This window comes from Salminus brasiliensis, chromosome 19, assembly GCF_030463535.1.
Source record: "Salminus brasiliensis chromosome 19, fSalBra1.hap2, whole genome shotgun sequence".
Taxonomy (NCBI): domain Eukaryota; kingdom Metazoa; phylum Chordata; class Actinopteri; order Characiformes; family Bryconidae; genus Salminus; species Salminus brasiliensis.
The window spans coordinates 31,935,680-31,953,181 of NC_132896.1; positions in this window are offsets into that span (position 1 = coordinate 31,935,680).

The following is a 17,502-nucleotide window of genomic DNA, read 5'->3' on the forward strand; positions in this document are numbered from 1 at the left end:
CATTTTCACTCACCCTCTTGTTTCTCTCTCCACACACACACACACACACACACACACATACACACCCTATTGTTTATTCATTCATACAAATATACTCTCTCTCTCTCTCTCTCTCTCTCTCCACTCAGACCCCGCCCCTTGTCTACTCTCCACCTGAGGGGCACCAAAACTCTTACGCCCTCATGCTGCTGTCACTCGAGTGCTGAGTCGGTGTGTGTGTGAGAGAGAGAGAGAGAGAGGGAGAGAGAGAGAGAGAGAGACTATTACACATTATCTCTCTCTCTCTCTCTCTCTCTCTCGCGGGCCGCTGTGCGCGCTGCTCTGCTCTGGCCGGAGCTGGAATATCTGTCAGTCTTTACAGAGCAAGAGCAAGAGCGCCCCCTGTGAGCTCAGCCAGGCTGCTCACTACTACACCCACTCTGCTCTGCACAGGCCAGGTGGAGGAGTCCACAGACATGTGCTGCTATCTTCTTACCTTTACTTTCATACTGCACATACACTGCATGTCCAAATGTTTGTGGACACCCCTTCTAACAACCCCCCCAGCACTGAGATGTGGAGCAGTGGAACTGTGTTCTCTGGAATGATGGTGCTCAATCAAACCCTCAGAGCAATGCTTCTCCAAAATCTAGAAGAAAGCCTCTTTCTCTGGACTGTAGAGACAGTTACTCCAACAGAAGCAGGATCAGCTCATTTTAATCCTCCTGACTTCAGAAGACGGGATGAATAAGCAGGTGTCCCAATACTTTTGTCCATTCTTTTGTTCTTCTGAAATCAAACCACTCAGGGTGGGAAACCCAACCGGAACTCCTGCTATTGACAAACACTGCAAGTGAATGTGTGCGCTTCTATGTTAGAAACCCCTCTCTTGAACAGAGTGCCGGCTGGGTGCCGGGACGTCGGGGTGCCAGGACAGACGGGACGTCCCGACACAGCACTGTAGCTGAGGGGATCTGCTGCCCGTGGCCTGCAACCAAAGCAGAGAAGTGGAGAGATGGGAGAGATGACATAGCGTGCGAGGCACCTACACATGAGCTGATAACTCGGTTCTAGGTTTTAGAACCTCAGGGAACCCCCATGCCATGACAGCCTGTATACGGTGGACCCCATTGTGTCCCCAGTGTCCCCCCAGCAAACACAGGGGCAAAGATTTTCTCCAACTGAGCAAAGACGGGTAGCCTCACCCCACAGGGCAGCTCTTTGCTATTTTTTTTGTGGGGTGGTGGACCCACTCTGGACCTTCTTCAGTGGTCAGTGATTTGGATTAGTATTATGAATGAGTGCTGCAGCTCTTCTCGTGAGGAGGCTCAGCCTGTACCCCCCTCAGAGTGGAGGTGACCGCATGTGATTTCCGTGTGCAGCGGCTGGTCTGGACTGCGGAGATGCTTTGGGCGACACCGGTTCTCCCGATCATTCCCATCGCTGTGTAATAAACGCAATCTGATTTCCGATCCTGCGGACTGCGCTGCCCTCTGCCCGCCCCTCCCTTTCCCTCACCCTCACCGTTGCCATGGAGATACCAAGCCCTGTACCTTGAAAAGTACACTTCCTCCGAGACATTAATATCTGAGACATTAATATCCACGTCTTCTAGCCAGAGACTGTTTGTGCGTGTTGGTCCTGAGAACAGGGTCTGGTTCAGGCTGCTGTGGACATGAAGAGTATGTTCCTTAAGATGCTGAATAGGGATGATCCAGGGTCAGATTGGTGGTTACTAGGTAACCCCAGAGTGGGCCCACCACCACCACCCAACACTATCCAGCCAAGAACGTCAGCCAGGAGATCAGAAACTGACCATTCCTGAAGAAAAAACACAGGATGTTTGGAACAAGCTTTTGTAGAGCATCTATACCCTGCAGAAGGTGCTGTTCCACTGTAGAATATTGGTCCTCAGCATCTGTCAGAGGGGTATAACCTCCCCGCCGCCTCCTCCTCCCCCTGCAGTGGAGCTGTGTTCTTTGGAGTGATGATGGATCTCCATCCAATACCTTCGAGATGAGTCTGAGTGCCAGAACTAATCATCCGACACCGGTATCAGACCTCACAAATGCTTTTTTGTGTTCCCCACAGATCCTCCCAGCAATGTTCTACCATCTAGTGTAGAAGAGTCTGTGCTTTTAGTAATTCCCCTGGATGAGTAGGTGGATATCTTGCACAGCTTCTGTGATGGAGATGAGATGAAAGGTTGCACAGTGATTATATAGATATGATAGTCATTACCAGTGTGTTTAGAGCCGCTGAGAGAACCTGCCTTCCAAGACAAACAACTTACTCACAAACCTTTTCAAGCAAACCAGCTTCCATTAACAGCATTGTTCACTATTTTCTATTAAATATAAAATGTCAAAATTCAACGACTAAAAGCCTGAAGGCCTGAGTGCTTGTGCACGAATACCACAGCTTGTATAATCGCTGTAGAAACTCCCTAGATTGACCAATAGAACTGGACGCTGAGGAGCATCTGCACATGAGCCACCATGGGTCATCATGCCCAGTGTCAAGCATTAGCTGGAGCGGTACGAAGCCCGTCAGAATAGGGTTGTGGAGCAGTGGAGCTGTAAACGTCTAATCATCCAACATCTAATGACCCAACATCAGAACCTGATCCACTAGACCCAACATTGAACAATCCAACATCAGAACCTGATCCACTAGATCCAATATTGAACAATCCAACATCAGAACCTGATCCAACAGATCCAACATCTAATCCTCCAACATCAGAACGTGAACCACTAGATCCAGTATTGAACAATCCAACATCAGAACCTGATCCAACAGATCCAACATCTAATCCTCCAACATCAGAACCTGATTCACTAGATCCAACATCTAATCCTCCAACATCAGAACCTGATCCAACAGATCCAACCCCTAAACATCAGAAACTAATCCAGTAGATCCAATATCTGATGATTCAAAATTGGAACCTTCCCATCCAACAGATCCAATATCTCATCAATATAACATCAGAACCTGACCCAATCAGATCTAACATGTAATCACCCAGCATCAGAATCTGATCCAACAGATCCAACGTCTAATCATCCACCATTAGCACGTGACCCAAGATTTAGGATCTAATCATCCAACATCAGCACCTGATCCAACAGATCCAACATCTTATCATCCAACATCAGAAACTAATCCAGTAGATCAGATATCTGATGATTCAACATTGGAACCTTACCATCCAACAGATCCAAAATCTCATCCAACATCAGAACCTGACCCAATCAGGTCTAACATGTAATCACCCAACATCAGAATCTGATCCAACAGATCCACTGTCTAATCATCCGACACCAGAACCTGATCCAATAAGTCCAATGTATATTGATCCAACATCAGAACCTGACTCAATCAAATCTAACATGTAAACACCCAACATCAGAATCTGATCCAACAGATCCAATATTGAACGATCCAACATTAGAACCTGACCCAATCAGATCTAACAAGTAATCACCCAACATCAAAATTAGATCCAGCAGATCAAAAATCTAATAATCCAATATCAAAACCTAATACAAAAGATTCAGCATCTAATCATCTAATCATCAGAACATCATCATCCAACAGATCCAACATCTCATTCCACATCAGAACCTGACCCAACAGCTCTAACATCTAATTATCCATCAGAATCTTATCAAAGATCCAACATCTTATCATCCAACACCAAAATCTAGCCATGCAACAGATCCAGCATGTAATTATCCAACATCAGAATCTGATCCATGATCCAACATCATCCAACATCTGACCCAACAGATCCAGCATCTAATTATCCAACATCAGAATCTGATTCATGATCCAATATCTAATCATCCAACATCAGAATCTGATCCATGATCCAAGATCTAATCCTCCAACATCAGAACCTGATTCACTAGATCCAACATCTAATCCTCCAACATCAGAACCTGATCCAACAGATCCAACCCCTAAACATCAGAAACTAATCCAGTAGATCCAATATCTGATGATTCAAAATTGGAACCTTCCCATCCAACAGATCCAATATCTCATCAATATAACATCAGAACCTGACCCAATCAGATCTAACATGTAATCACCCAGCATCAGAATCTGATCCAACAGATCCAACGTCTAATCATCCACCATTAGCACGTGACCCAAGATTTAGGATCTAATCATCCAACATCAGCACCTGATCCAACAGATCCAACATCTTATCATCCAACATCAGAAACTAATCCAGTAGATCAGATATCTGATGATTCAACATTGGAACCTTACCATCCAACAGATCCAAAATCTCATCCAACATCAGAACCTGACCCAATCAGGTCTAACATGTAATCACCCAACATCAGAATCTGATCCAACAGATCCACTGTCTAATCATCCGACACCAGAACCTGATCCAATAAGTCCAATGTATATTGATCCAACATCAGAACCTGACTCAATCAAATCTAACATGTAAACACCCAACATCAGAATCTGATCCAACAGATCCAATATTGAACGATCCAACATTAGAACCTGACCCAATCAGATCTAACAAGTAATCACCCAACATCAAAATTAGATCCAGCAGATCAAAAATCTAATAATCCAATATCAAAACCTAATACAAAAGATTCAGCATCTAATCATCTAATCATCAGAACATCATCATCCAACAGATCCAACATCTCATTCCACATCAGAACCTGACCCAACAGCTCTAACATCTAATTATCCATCAGAATCTTATCAAAGATCCAACATCTTATCATCCAACACCAAAATCTAGCCATGCAACAGATCCAGCATGTAATTATCCAACATCAGAATCTGATCCATGATCCAACATCATCCAACATCTGACCCAACAGATCCAGCATCTAATTATCCAACATCAGAATCTGATTCATGATCCAATATCTAATCATCCAACATCAGAATCTGATCCATGATCCAAGATCTAATCATCCAACATCAGAACCAGACCCCACTAACACCCTTGTGGCTAAATGCAATCAAATCCTCACATAAACTTTCCTACATCTAGTGTAAATCCTTTCCAGAAAAGTCGACACCGTTACTGCAGCAAACTCCTGTTAACAACCTTGACTTCAGAAGAACCAACGGATGAGCAGATGTCCACAAACTTCTGGACACACGGCGTGGTTGTAGGTGTGTGAAGTCCACTTCTGATCAGCAGAGCGGTAGTTCTGAGACTTCAGGGTGAACGTCAGTGATCGGTACAGCTTCTGTGGAGTTCCAAGTTATTCTTAGAAGGCACACAGTCCGAGTGGCTTTCTGAGGGGTGGACAGGGACTGTCCTTGGTGGGGTCAAACACATGGCAACCATTTGCTTGCATGCATTTGCATAACTGATGAGCATCGGGACAGATTTTAATTGTGCTCTTGAAAGGTTAGATTCTGAAGCATCAGGTTTCGGAAAGTGTCGGAGTTAATCTGATGCATTCATTACACGCGGGCCTGCGTCACTGAGCCGATGTGAAGATCAACATGCAGGACAGGAGTGTAATTACGCCATGATTGGTCAGAATTTCTGCACTGGAGCCACATTTTTATATTTACTCTGATATAGTGAACAGCAGTAGTACAATACATGTCTAAATCTTTGTGGACACCCTTTCTAATGTAAATAATTCATAGTAGCTACTGAATAATTCATAGTAGATACCAAATAATTCATAGTAGATACTGAATAATTTATAGTAGATACAAATAATTTATAGTAGATACAAATAATTCATAGTAGATACCGAATAATTCATAGTAGCTACTGAATAATTTATAGTAGATACGAATAATTTATAGTAGATACAAATAATTCATAGTAGATACCGAATAATTCATAGTAGCTACTGAATAATTTATAGTAGATACGAATAATTTATAGTAGATACAAATAATTCATAGTAGATACTGAATAATTCATAGTAGATACCAAATAATTCATAGTAGATACAAATAATTCATAGTAGATACCAAATAATTTATAGTAGATACAAATAATTCATAGTAGATATCGAATAATTTATAGTAGATACAAATAATTCATAGTAGCTACCGAATAATTAATAGTAGTTACGAATAATATATAGTACCTACTGAATCATTTATAGTAGATACCGAATAATTTATAGTAGATACCGAATAATTTATAGTAGATACAAATAATTCATAGTAGATACTGAATAATTCATAGTAGATACCAAATAATTCATAGTAGATACTGAATAATTCATAGTAGATACCAAATAATTCATAGTAGATACTGAATAATTCATTGTAGATACCGAATAATTCATAGTAGATACCAAATAATTTATAGTAGCTACTGAATAATTTATAGTAGATACAAATAATTTATAGTAGATACAAATAATTCATAGTAGATACCGAATAATTCATAGTAGCTACTGAATAATTTATAGTAGATACGAATAATTTATAGTAGATACAAATAATTCATAGTAGATACCGAATAATTCATAGTATCTACTGAATAATTTATAGTAGATACGAATAATTTATAGTAGATACAAACAATTCATAGTAGATACTGAATAATTCATAGTAGATACCAAATAATTCATAGTAGATACAAATAATTCATAGTAGATACCAAATAATTTATAGTAGATACAAATAATTCATAGTAGATATCGAATAATTTATAGTAGATACAAATAATTCATAGTAGCTACCGAATAATTAATAGTAGTTACGAATAATATATAGTACCTACTGAATCATTTATAGTAGATACCGAATAATTTATAGTAGATACCGAATAATTTATAGTAGATACAAATAATTCATAGTAGATACTGAATAATTCATAGTAGATACCAAATAATTCATAGTAGATACCAAATAATTCATAGTAGATACCAAATAATTCATAGTAGATACAAATAATTTATAGTAGATACGAATAATTTATAGTAGATACCAAATAATTCATAGTAGATACCAAATAATTCATAGTAGATACTGAATAATTCATAGTAGATACCAAATAATTCATAGTAGATACTGAATAATTCATTGTAGATACCGAATAATTTATAGTAGATACAAATAATTCATAGTAGATACCAAATAATTTATAGTAGATACAAATAATTCATAGTAGATACCAAATAATTCATAGTAGATACTGAATAATTCATAGTAGATACAAATAATTCATAGTAGATACTGAATAATTCATAGTAGATACCAAATAATTCATAGTAGATACTGAATAATTCATAGTAGATACCGAATAATTTATAGTAGATACAAATAATTCATAGTAGATATCGAATAATTTATAGTTGATACAAATAATTCATAGTAGCTACCGAATAATTAATAGTAGTTACGAATAATATATAGTATCTACTGAATCATTTATAGTAGATACAAATAATTCATAGCAGATACCAAATAATTCATAGTAGATACAAATAATTTATAGTAGATACAAATAATTCATAGTAGATACCAAATAATTCATAGTAGATACCAAATAATTCATAGTAGATACCGAATAATTTATAGTAGTTACGAATAATTCATAGTAGATACCAAATAATTCATAGTAGATACCGAATAATTTATAGTAGTTATGAATAATTCATAGTAGATACCGAATAATTTATAGTAGTTACGAATAATTCATAGTAGATACAGAATAATTCATAGTAGATACAGAATAATTCATAGTAGATACTTAATACTGTGGCGTGCTCCCCGAGTCATGGCTCAAGCTTTAGCTAAAAAGAGGAGCCATGTTAACCTTGTGTGATTGGTCAGGGGTGTGCTGACGTAAACCTGACCCACTTTTAGGGTCACCCATTCCACATGGAGAGGAGAGCAATACTCAGATGTTTACAGCAGATGTTTATTCGACTACATACTGTACATTTACACTGGGGGCCCTGAGGAGCCAGATTCCCTTCATTAGAGAGAAAACTCAGATTCAGGATATCAGAAGATTTAAGAATTCTAATACATACGTGGTGTATTAGGAGGTGGTCTGACAGTTTGTGCAGCAACAGAGGGGCTACAGTCTATCCCTGTATAGTACATATATAAGGTGCCCTGATGCAGTATACAGGATATCACAGAGCAGTTCACATTAAAGTCCTTAAAGTACTGTAGTGCTGTTCTTTACTTCACTGTTAAGACACGGTGGATATCTCACTGTGACCACGGACGTTTTAGTCATAGCTGTCAGTGAGGCTGGATTTGAGTCTTGAGTAATCCCGAAAATCTCCACAAACACTTTGGAAACACACCCCTGCAGATGTGGACGCGGCTCCCACAGCCCAGATGACCGCCGAGAGGTCATGGCCCTGAGTGAACTGTGTAACTGTGTAATTATCCAAATCTCGGCCTCACAAAATCTCTCTCACACACTCTCTCCCGTCCAGAACATTTTGCCCTGGGAGAGGCCTGAGAGGATCAGTGTTGTCCTCCGTCCAGCCAAAGAACTTCTGCGCTCTGCGTTCTGTAAACCTCCTCGCCTGTGGCGGTTCTGTGTGTATGGGTCGAAACATTCAGCACAGCAGCTGCTGACTTTGGAGGCTAATACTGATACTGTATGTAACCAGTGTGGAACAATCGGGGCCTTCAAAGCCTTCAGACAAGGCCTAATGATTTGGGGAATTTTAAAAAATACATATTTTAATTGTATTTAATTTATTTAATAGAATAGAATAGCTGTGGTTGGTAACAAAAGACTTTTGGTTGGAAATGGTAAAAAACCTTTACGTTTGAGATGAATGAACCTCCCAAAATACATAATTTACAGATTAGTTACAGAATAATTGTTAGTCAATAATGAATAATTAATAAATAAAAATAATTGATAAGAAATATTGAACAATTCACAGTAGATACAAAATAATTTATTGCGCATACTGAATAATTCATAATCAATACTAAATGATAATAGTAGATACAAAATAATGAATTGCAATTACTGAATAAGTCAGTAATTAATTAATAATTTATAGAAAATACTAAACAATTGATAGTGTACAGAACAATTTATGGAGCATACTAAATTATTCATAGTCAATACTAATTCGTTATTAGTAGATACTAAATAATTCATAGTAATTAAGAAATAATTAATAATAAATACTAAATAATTCATAGTAGATACAGAACAATTTATAGTGCATACTAAATAATTCATAGTCGATACTTAATAATTAATAGTTGATACTGAATTTTCATAGTAGTTAATGCATAATTAATAATAAATACTGAATAATTTATAATAGTTAACGAATAATTGATATTAAATACTAAGCAATTTATAGTGGATACAGAACAGTTTATAGTCAATGCAGAATAATTCATAGTGGATATGGAATAATTATAGTAGGTGTTTACAAACAAATTGCTGAATAATTGGAAGTAGTTGCTAAATGGTTCTTTAGTAGACTTTACTGAATAAGTAGTTAGTTAATAATACATCATAGTATATACTGAGTAATTAGTAGTAGTCACAGGATAATTAATAGTAGCTCATGAATAACTGACAGTAGCTACGGGATAATTCATAGTAACAGAACTGCATGATATGAACACAATTGTGAATTTATGATTGTTGGGATCATGTGACTGCCATAGAAGCACTGGATCCATGATTGGTCAGGATGAATCGTAATTACTCAGATAATTCATTTGGCATTACAAAGGTTAACCTGTTAGACCCTGTACGCAAACCCAAACTACATTACTGTCATGGTTAACATCAGTTACACAGGCCCCGAAATAGAACCCTGTGGGACTCCACAAGGTACGCTAAACCAATAACTCAGTTTCTTCATTAGCTTTAATAACTGAATAATAAACATAGGGCTCAAATAGTTACATATTGTGATAGTAATTAAAAAAATGTATACATAGTAAAAAAATGGATACATGCAGAATAATAAGCCTTGGGTTGAAGGTGTTTATTTGCATTTAATCCAATATTCGTAAATAAGCACTTGCTGCTCAGGGCTCAGAACCTGACCCAACAGATCCAGCGTCTAATTATCCAACATCAGAACCTGATCCAACATCAGAATCTGATTCAACATCAGAATCTGATCCATGATCCAAGATCTAATCATCCAACATCAGAACCTGACACCCTTGTGGCTAAATGCAGGGCTCAGTGCTAAGATGCTTGCCGCCTTTTGTGCTAAGATGCTGACGGTAAACTCAGCGCAGACAAATAACAATTTGTTTAGGCCGATTTATCCAGTGTCTAGAACTTTTACATAACACTCAGCATGTGCCACACTTTCTATTAGCGCATTTAGCTGAAGCTGTAAACTGCATGCATGAGCAAACGCACATTTCGCACAGTTCATTGAGTTCAGTGTGTTTGCGCAAACTGTATCTGCTGATTCCAGTCTTGAAAAGGTTGCTTTCAGTGTCTTTAGCGTATTTTATTGACGAGGTCTTCGTACAGCACGGCACGGCACAGCACAGCACAGCACAGTGCGGTGAGCAGTACATAAGCTTAGCTCTCCAACGCTACAGGTTGAGACACGCAAGCTAACACACATGCACACATAAGAAGACTGTAACCATAACAAAACATCCAGATGAAAGGAAGACAGCGAGAGAGAGAGAGAGAGAGAGAGAGAGAGAGAGAGAGAGGGAGAGAGAGATGTAGAGAGGCCTGAGGTTAGGGAAGCACTGCTATCTAATAAAAGGCCTCATGAAAAGAGCTCTAATGGATTGAAGGCATCTCTTTATATTAATCCCTTCATCTCCCCCGTCTGCAGCAATCAAGTCAAATCTACTCAATTAACTCTTACATATGTCAGTCCGCTCTCCGAATGGAATGATAACGAGCTCAAATTACAGCCGGAAACATTGATTTAATCGAGATATGCTGGAGAGAGGTCTATTACTTTAAATGCCAGTGTCTTTTAAGACACTCAGGCCCAGAATCAGCAGCGCTGTTACCGAGCCTCGGATCCACTAACAGCATTTCACAGTTCGGCCGACGTCCCGGGACAGGCAAATAATTCAATCCTGCTTAGATGGAGACTTCCGTGCGGATACCAACTGCATCTTTCCAATATCTGACACAAGACATGCTAAGTCATTAAGGCTAATACAGCAAAAATCATAATAAATAATAATAATAATAATAATAATAATAATAATCAAACAGAAAAAAATTAAATAAATAGATTAATTTAATAAAAATAATTACAAATAAATAAATAATGAAGTAACTTTTTCATCTCTGTCTTTTACAATCCAACAGACGGTTTCTATTGCTGTGATTTTAAGGCTGATATATGCAAATTAAGTCCAAGCTGAAACACTCCTTATAACTGGCAGTGGGTGGAGCTTAAATGAGGCTGAATAAATGGATATATGTAAATGTGTTGGTCCTTGAGACTTTAATAAGTCTATAATATATTAAATTAATATATTTTTATTTTTATTATGACCCACTCTGAGCATGATAGCCATTTCAAATATTAAGCATTTATCATTTGTTCAACAAATAATAATTATTGTTTTTTTAATAGTCCATTTATCCATTTATAATCTTTTAATATAGAATTATCAATATCCATGGATCAAACTCACACACACACACACACACACACACACTGTACAAGTGTGTCCTGGCTGTAGTGAGGTAAATGAGGGGTGCTAGCATATGTGGATAATCACTAACACATGTTCTGATCTGATGCGTGACTGGGCATCTCTTGTATGGCTGCGGTTGTTGCGCCCCTGGCACCTATCAATATTACTATCCAGCCTCCTGCCAGGCTCTGGCATGTGTCCACATGTAAAAAGAGCTGAAAGGGAAACCGTAAAAGCCACTCCTGGCTGATGAACGGAGACGCTTGTCGGGAGAACCTTTAGGCGCTCAACGCGTCTGGCTGTCAGACCGAAGCAGATGAAAATGAACGGGACCTCCAGGACTGAGGCCTCGATCAAGGACACAGACGAAGGCCATGTGTTTAAGTGTGCTGGAGTGTGTATTTCTGTCTTTGTGGGGATTGTGTGGGTGTGTTTGGTGGTGAGCGCTCTGTTCCAGAACAGAAACATTCGTTTGAAATCTCCCTTAGCGGCTCATTTGCTGCTGTGGAGTTTGCTAACTCCATTGACAGCATGTAACTTCAGCTTTTGGCTTCTGCCTATAACGATCAGAACAACCTGTGGCTAAGTTTACAGCTGTGTGCTCGGTGCTAGAAGTGGGGATATGTGGTCATGCAGTCGTTTGTTATTTTGTAAAAATACAAATAAACAATATGTTTATGGATGTAGTGAGTGTGTGAGTGTTGGTTTAGCCAGATATGGCTGAATAGTGGCTGAATAGTTTGGGACAAAAGTATTGGGACACCTGCTTATTCATTGTTTCATCAATTAATTCATAGTAGATACTGAATAATTCATAGTAATTAATGAATAATTTATAATAATAACAATTACTAAACAATTTGTAGTGGATACAGAACAATTAATAGTCAATCCAAAATAATTCATAGTGGATATGGAATAATTCAGAGTAGATACAGAACAATTTATAGTTCACACTGAATAATTAATAGTTGGTACTAAATAATTAATAGTAGATATTGAATAATTCATATTTGTAATTCAAAGTATTGGGACACTTGCTTATTCACTGTGTCATCAATGAATTCATAGTAGTTAATAAATAATTTATAATAAATACTAAACAATTAATAGTAAATATTGAATAATTAATAGTAGTTAATAAATAATTTATAATAAATACTAAACAATTAATAGTAGATATTGAATAACTCAGTGAATATCGAATAATTCAGAGTAGATACAAAACAACTTATAGTGCAAACTGAATAATTCATAGTAATTAATAATAATAATAATAATAAATACTAAATAATTCATAGAAGTAATTCAAAGTATTGGGACATTTGCTTATTCCATGTTTTTATCTGAAATCAAAGGGGATTAAAAAGTGTTTATCCTGCTTTTGTTGGAGTAACTGGGGAAGAAGGCAAGGCTTTCTACTGGGTTTTGGAGGAGCATTGCTGTGAGGATTTGGTTGCATTCAATGACACGAGTGTTAATGAAGTCAACTCATCCCAAAAGTACTGAGTGGAGCTCCACCATCCATCATTCCAGAGACCACAGTTCTTCCCCTGCTTCCACAGCTCAATGTATTGTGTGGAACCTTTGAAGTAGATCAGGTGAGCTGCTGGTGGAACTGTGGAAAGTGCCTGGAGTTCACAGACGAGTCAGGAACCAAACCTGATTCTTCTAACCAATCAGCAACTTTACTGACCACTGACCACAGACACAGTGTTTATTCTTGGGCAATTTAGAGCTGATAGAGAGGAAAACTCACGCCTGGTCGAGATAAAGAGTTCACATGGGGTGAACAGGAAGTTGTCATTTTCATGCTGTGTAAAGGTCTAAATAAATAAATAAATAAATACATTCTGAATATTTGATACAGTACTGAGAAAATATGGCCGTACACGTGCAGATCTGTGTCAGGAATGACCAAAGCAGCACAACTGACAGTTGTGCTTGTTTACAAAGGCTTTTTGAGGCCCTATAATCTTACGGGAGCCTGCAGGAGGTTCCTCCACTTCACTGCACTGCATTTTCCACTACAGTAAATAGGAGAAAGTCAGCAGTCAGCAGTACGGACCCCAGACTCCGACTGCGGGAATGCTGGAATGTTAATCACAGCCTTTCGCAGGCTGTTAACAGGTCGCGCACGCGCCGCGTTTGTTCCCTTGTTTAACATCGCTGCCGGTCGCCAGGAACAGTGTCGTGGTGATTATTAGCCGTGTGTGGCAGGTATTTATGGAGCCCGACGCTGCGGTAATGGCTACGTTCGCACCGAACGGAAAGGCTCAGGGCAGCCAGGCTTTAATTAGGGAGCGCACCCCTCCTCGGAACAGCACGGAGTCAAGCGGAGCCCTGCGCTCGGCCTGTGTCTGCTCGCTTTGAACCACACCGAAGATGTTCTGGACTGGCTCTTTTTTAGTTTCAGAGAGGCCCCTGTGATGTGCACAGACTGTATTTATAGACATAAAAGGCAAGCAGGATATAGAGGATGGTGTCATGCATAAGCACTGAATTACATACACCAGATGTCCAAATGTTTGTGGACACCTCTTCTAATGAATGCATTCAGCTACTTTAGGATGTGCGGAGAAGAACTGCCAGTAGAGTAAGAATCTCTGGAGCAGATAAACAACAGATGAACCTATCAGCACCTATCTGCTGCCTAATAATGCCAGGTGTGGGCTAGTAGAGGGGTATAAAGCCCCAAAGCATTGAGCTGTGGAGCAGTGGAAGAACTGTGTTCTCTGCATGCAATGATGGATGATGGTGCTCCATCCAGTACTTTTGGGATGAGTTGGGAAGTTGGGGATGATGAGGTGGGGTGGTGATCATCATCCAACATCCTGACCTCACTGATGCTCTTGGCTTTGAATGCAATCAAATCCTCACAGCAATGCTTCCCCAAAATCTAGTAGAAAGCCTTCTTCCCTGGACTGTAGAGACAGTTACTCCAACAAAAGCAGGAGAAACTCTTTGTAAAACGTCTTCTGATTTCAGAAGAAATGTTGAATGAGCAGGTGTCCCAATACTTGTGTCCTTTCCAGCATGATGATGCACCATGTCACAAAGCAAAAGTGGCATCTAACTGGTCTCCAGCAGTGTTCTTCAGTGGTCTTTCCAGTCAGTCTGAATCTGAAATCCAGTTGAACATCAACTTTTGGATTTAGAAAGATCTCCTGAACAATCTGCTGGATCTGCGTTAAGCAATCAGGTCAACAAGGACCAGAATCGGAAAAAAGACTGTTTCCAGCATCTTGTGGGATCTATCCCATGAAGAACTGGAGGTGTTTTGAGAGCAAATGAGCGAAAGGAGGCCCAGCGTCGGTATAGTCTTCCTAATAAATTGCTCGGTGAGTGTACATGCTTTCTATTTATACGTACATTTTATTTGATCCATTTTTGCATTCAGCCCTAATATTTTTGCTTACTGGATCTAATAAGCACCTCATGTAAGAGCTCCAGTGCGCTTCCTGAACTCCACCATCATTCTTTAATCTCCCGTCTCAAATTATTCTTCAGTTGCACAAACAATTTCAAAGCAATAATGAGAACAGCATTAACATAATTCCAATTTCATCTCGCATAAACTAAGCAGTACTGAGCAGCAGAGTGAGCATGGGAGACGGTCGCAGCACTATATCTATTATATGACATATAAACAGAGTTCTCGTGCTATTACCTCCACCCCAGCACCCACTTCCACTGCTATTCTGGGGTTCTTTAAATAGGCCCTCCTTAGGGGAACCATTATTTGGCCAGGTGGATCACTTTAAAAAAAAAAGCCACCAAGGACCAATTCCAGCTTGCACTAAAGTATTCTCTTATACTGAGCACGGGACGGCGGGAATGCGGGAACGCCTACATTACGCAATCATTTCATCATGACTTCGACCTGTGACCTTGCAGATTCAAGGCACTTAATCAATAGATGGCCCTATTGGCACCATGCTGCCTAATAATGCCAGGTGTGGGCTAGAGAGGTATAAAGCCCAACAGCATTGAGCTGCAGAGCAGTGGAAGAACTGTGTTCTCTGGAATGATGGACGGTGGTGCTCCATCCAGTACTTTTGGGATGAGTTGTGGAGTTGGGGATGATAAGGAGGGGCGGTGATCATCATCCAACATCCTGACCTCACTAACATTCTTGTCACTGAATGCAATCAAATCCTCACAACAATCCTTCAAAATCTATCAGAAAGCTTGGCCGTTTCTTTCCTGGACTGTAGAGACGGTTACTTCAACAAAAGCAGGAGAAACTCTTTGTAATACCTCTGATTTCAGAATAAACGATCAATGAGCAGGTGTCCCAATACTTATGTCCATTCCAGCATGATGATGCACCATGTCACAAAGCAAAAGTGGTCTCTAACTGGTCTCCAAGAGTGTTAGAAAGAGCAGGTCTCTGACACTTAATCTTGTTTAAGGGATTTGAACCCGTGACATTGCGGATTCAAGGCACTTTACCACTGTTCCACTGCCGCCGCTTACAGCACGGACACCGTTTCACCAGTTAAGCTCGTCAGTTATTACTATCCGTACTGGTGGCGTGGTTTAGTCAGAACTGGACTAATCTGGTTGTTTTTTTTATTATTATTCTTTTTTTAATATCCCAGGCCAGTAGAGCCCACATCACCACCAACCCCCACCCCCAAGTCCTAATTTCTTGCCAAAATCAATGGTATTAATAGTAACAGCTTCTTCTGTTCTAGGTGCTTTACACTAGACATTTCTGTGAGGATTTGACTGCACTCAGTAATGAGATCATCAGTGAGGTGAAATATTGACGTCGGATGATTAGTTCTGCCTCTCCAACCAATCCCAAAGGTACCAAGTAATGCAGTTCTCCTGGAATTGGTCACCTGGTGATGCTTAGCATTGGTGACCTTAGGCTCCAAAGCATGCCAGAGTACTGTATTGCCTTTTTGGGGTGGTGTCTTTTTTTGATCATTTACAAAGTCATGCATATATATATATATATATATATATATATATATATATATATATATATATATATATATGTATTTATTTACAATCATTTTGGGGATAAATATGTAAAAATGACCCTAAGCTCAGTAGCTTATTGAGTATAATAGTGTAAATGACACTACGCATGTATTCAGAAGGCCAAAAAAGAGGTTTCTCAGGTTTAAATGGTTGCATCCAGAGTCTCACCAGGCCTTTGTGAACCCTCTGTTTGCTGAACAGTCTACAAAGCCGTCCCTGAAACCCGCCTCGCGCCTCTATGTGTGTTCATACTTTGCGATCGGAGCGCTTATGAATGCTTAATGCATGACTATAAATAATCACTTAAACGCGCGCGAGAGCCGCCCACAGACGCCTCTGATATTTCAGCATGTATGGAAGCTCCTCGGCCACAGGGGAGCGCGTCCCCGCGCCGCGGCACAAAGATGCTTATGCGCCAACACATTTTAATTTAGTTCTAATCTTCCCCTTTCCACAAGGGGAGCAACGTATAATTAAAGTTTATAGGATTGCCCTGAAGCTCATGCAAAACAGCGACACGTCACACACGAAAGCATTCAGGACTGACAGTGGGCTGGCGTTCTGTAACACACGACTGTATTTTAATGCCTTTTTAGTTTCAGAGAAAGACTGAAGACTGAAGACTGAAGCTGCGATGATTGGAAGTTGTGCCTGTTTTTGGTGTTGAAATAAATAATAGATTTAATATCTGAGCTATTAGCTTGGGTTGGTGTGGGGTAATGGGGTTCTATTCCTGGTCTGGGTGACTATGCAGCGCTACCCGATCCCCAGTCCTTGGGCAAGACTCCTAACGCTACACTGGTCCGCCTCTGCAATATGAGTAGCCTTGTGAGTTGCTCTGGATAAGAGCGTCAGCTAGATGCCATAAGTTTAAATGTATTGAATGTATTTCTACCATAATTGTACAAC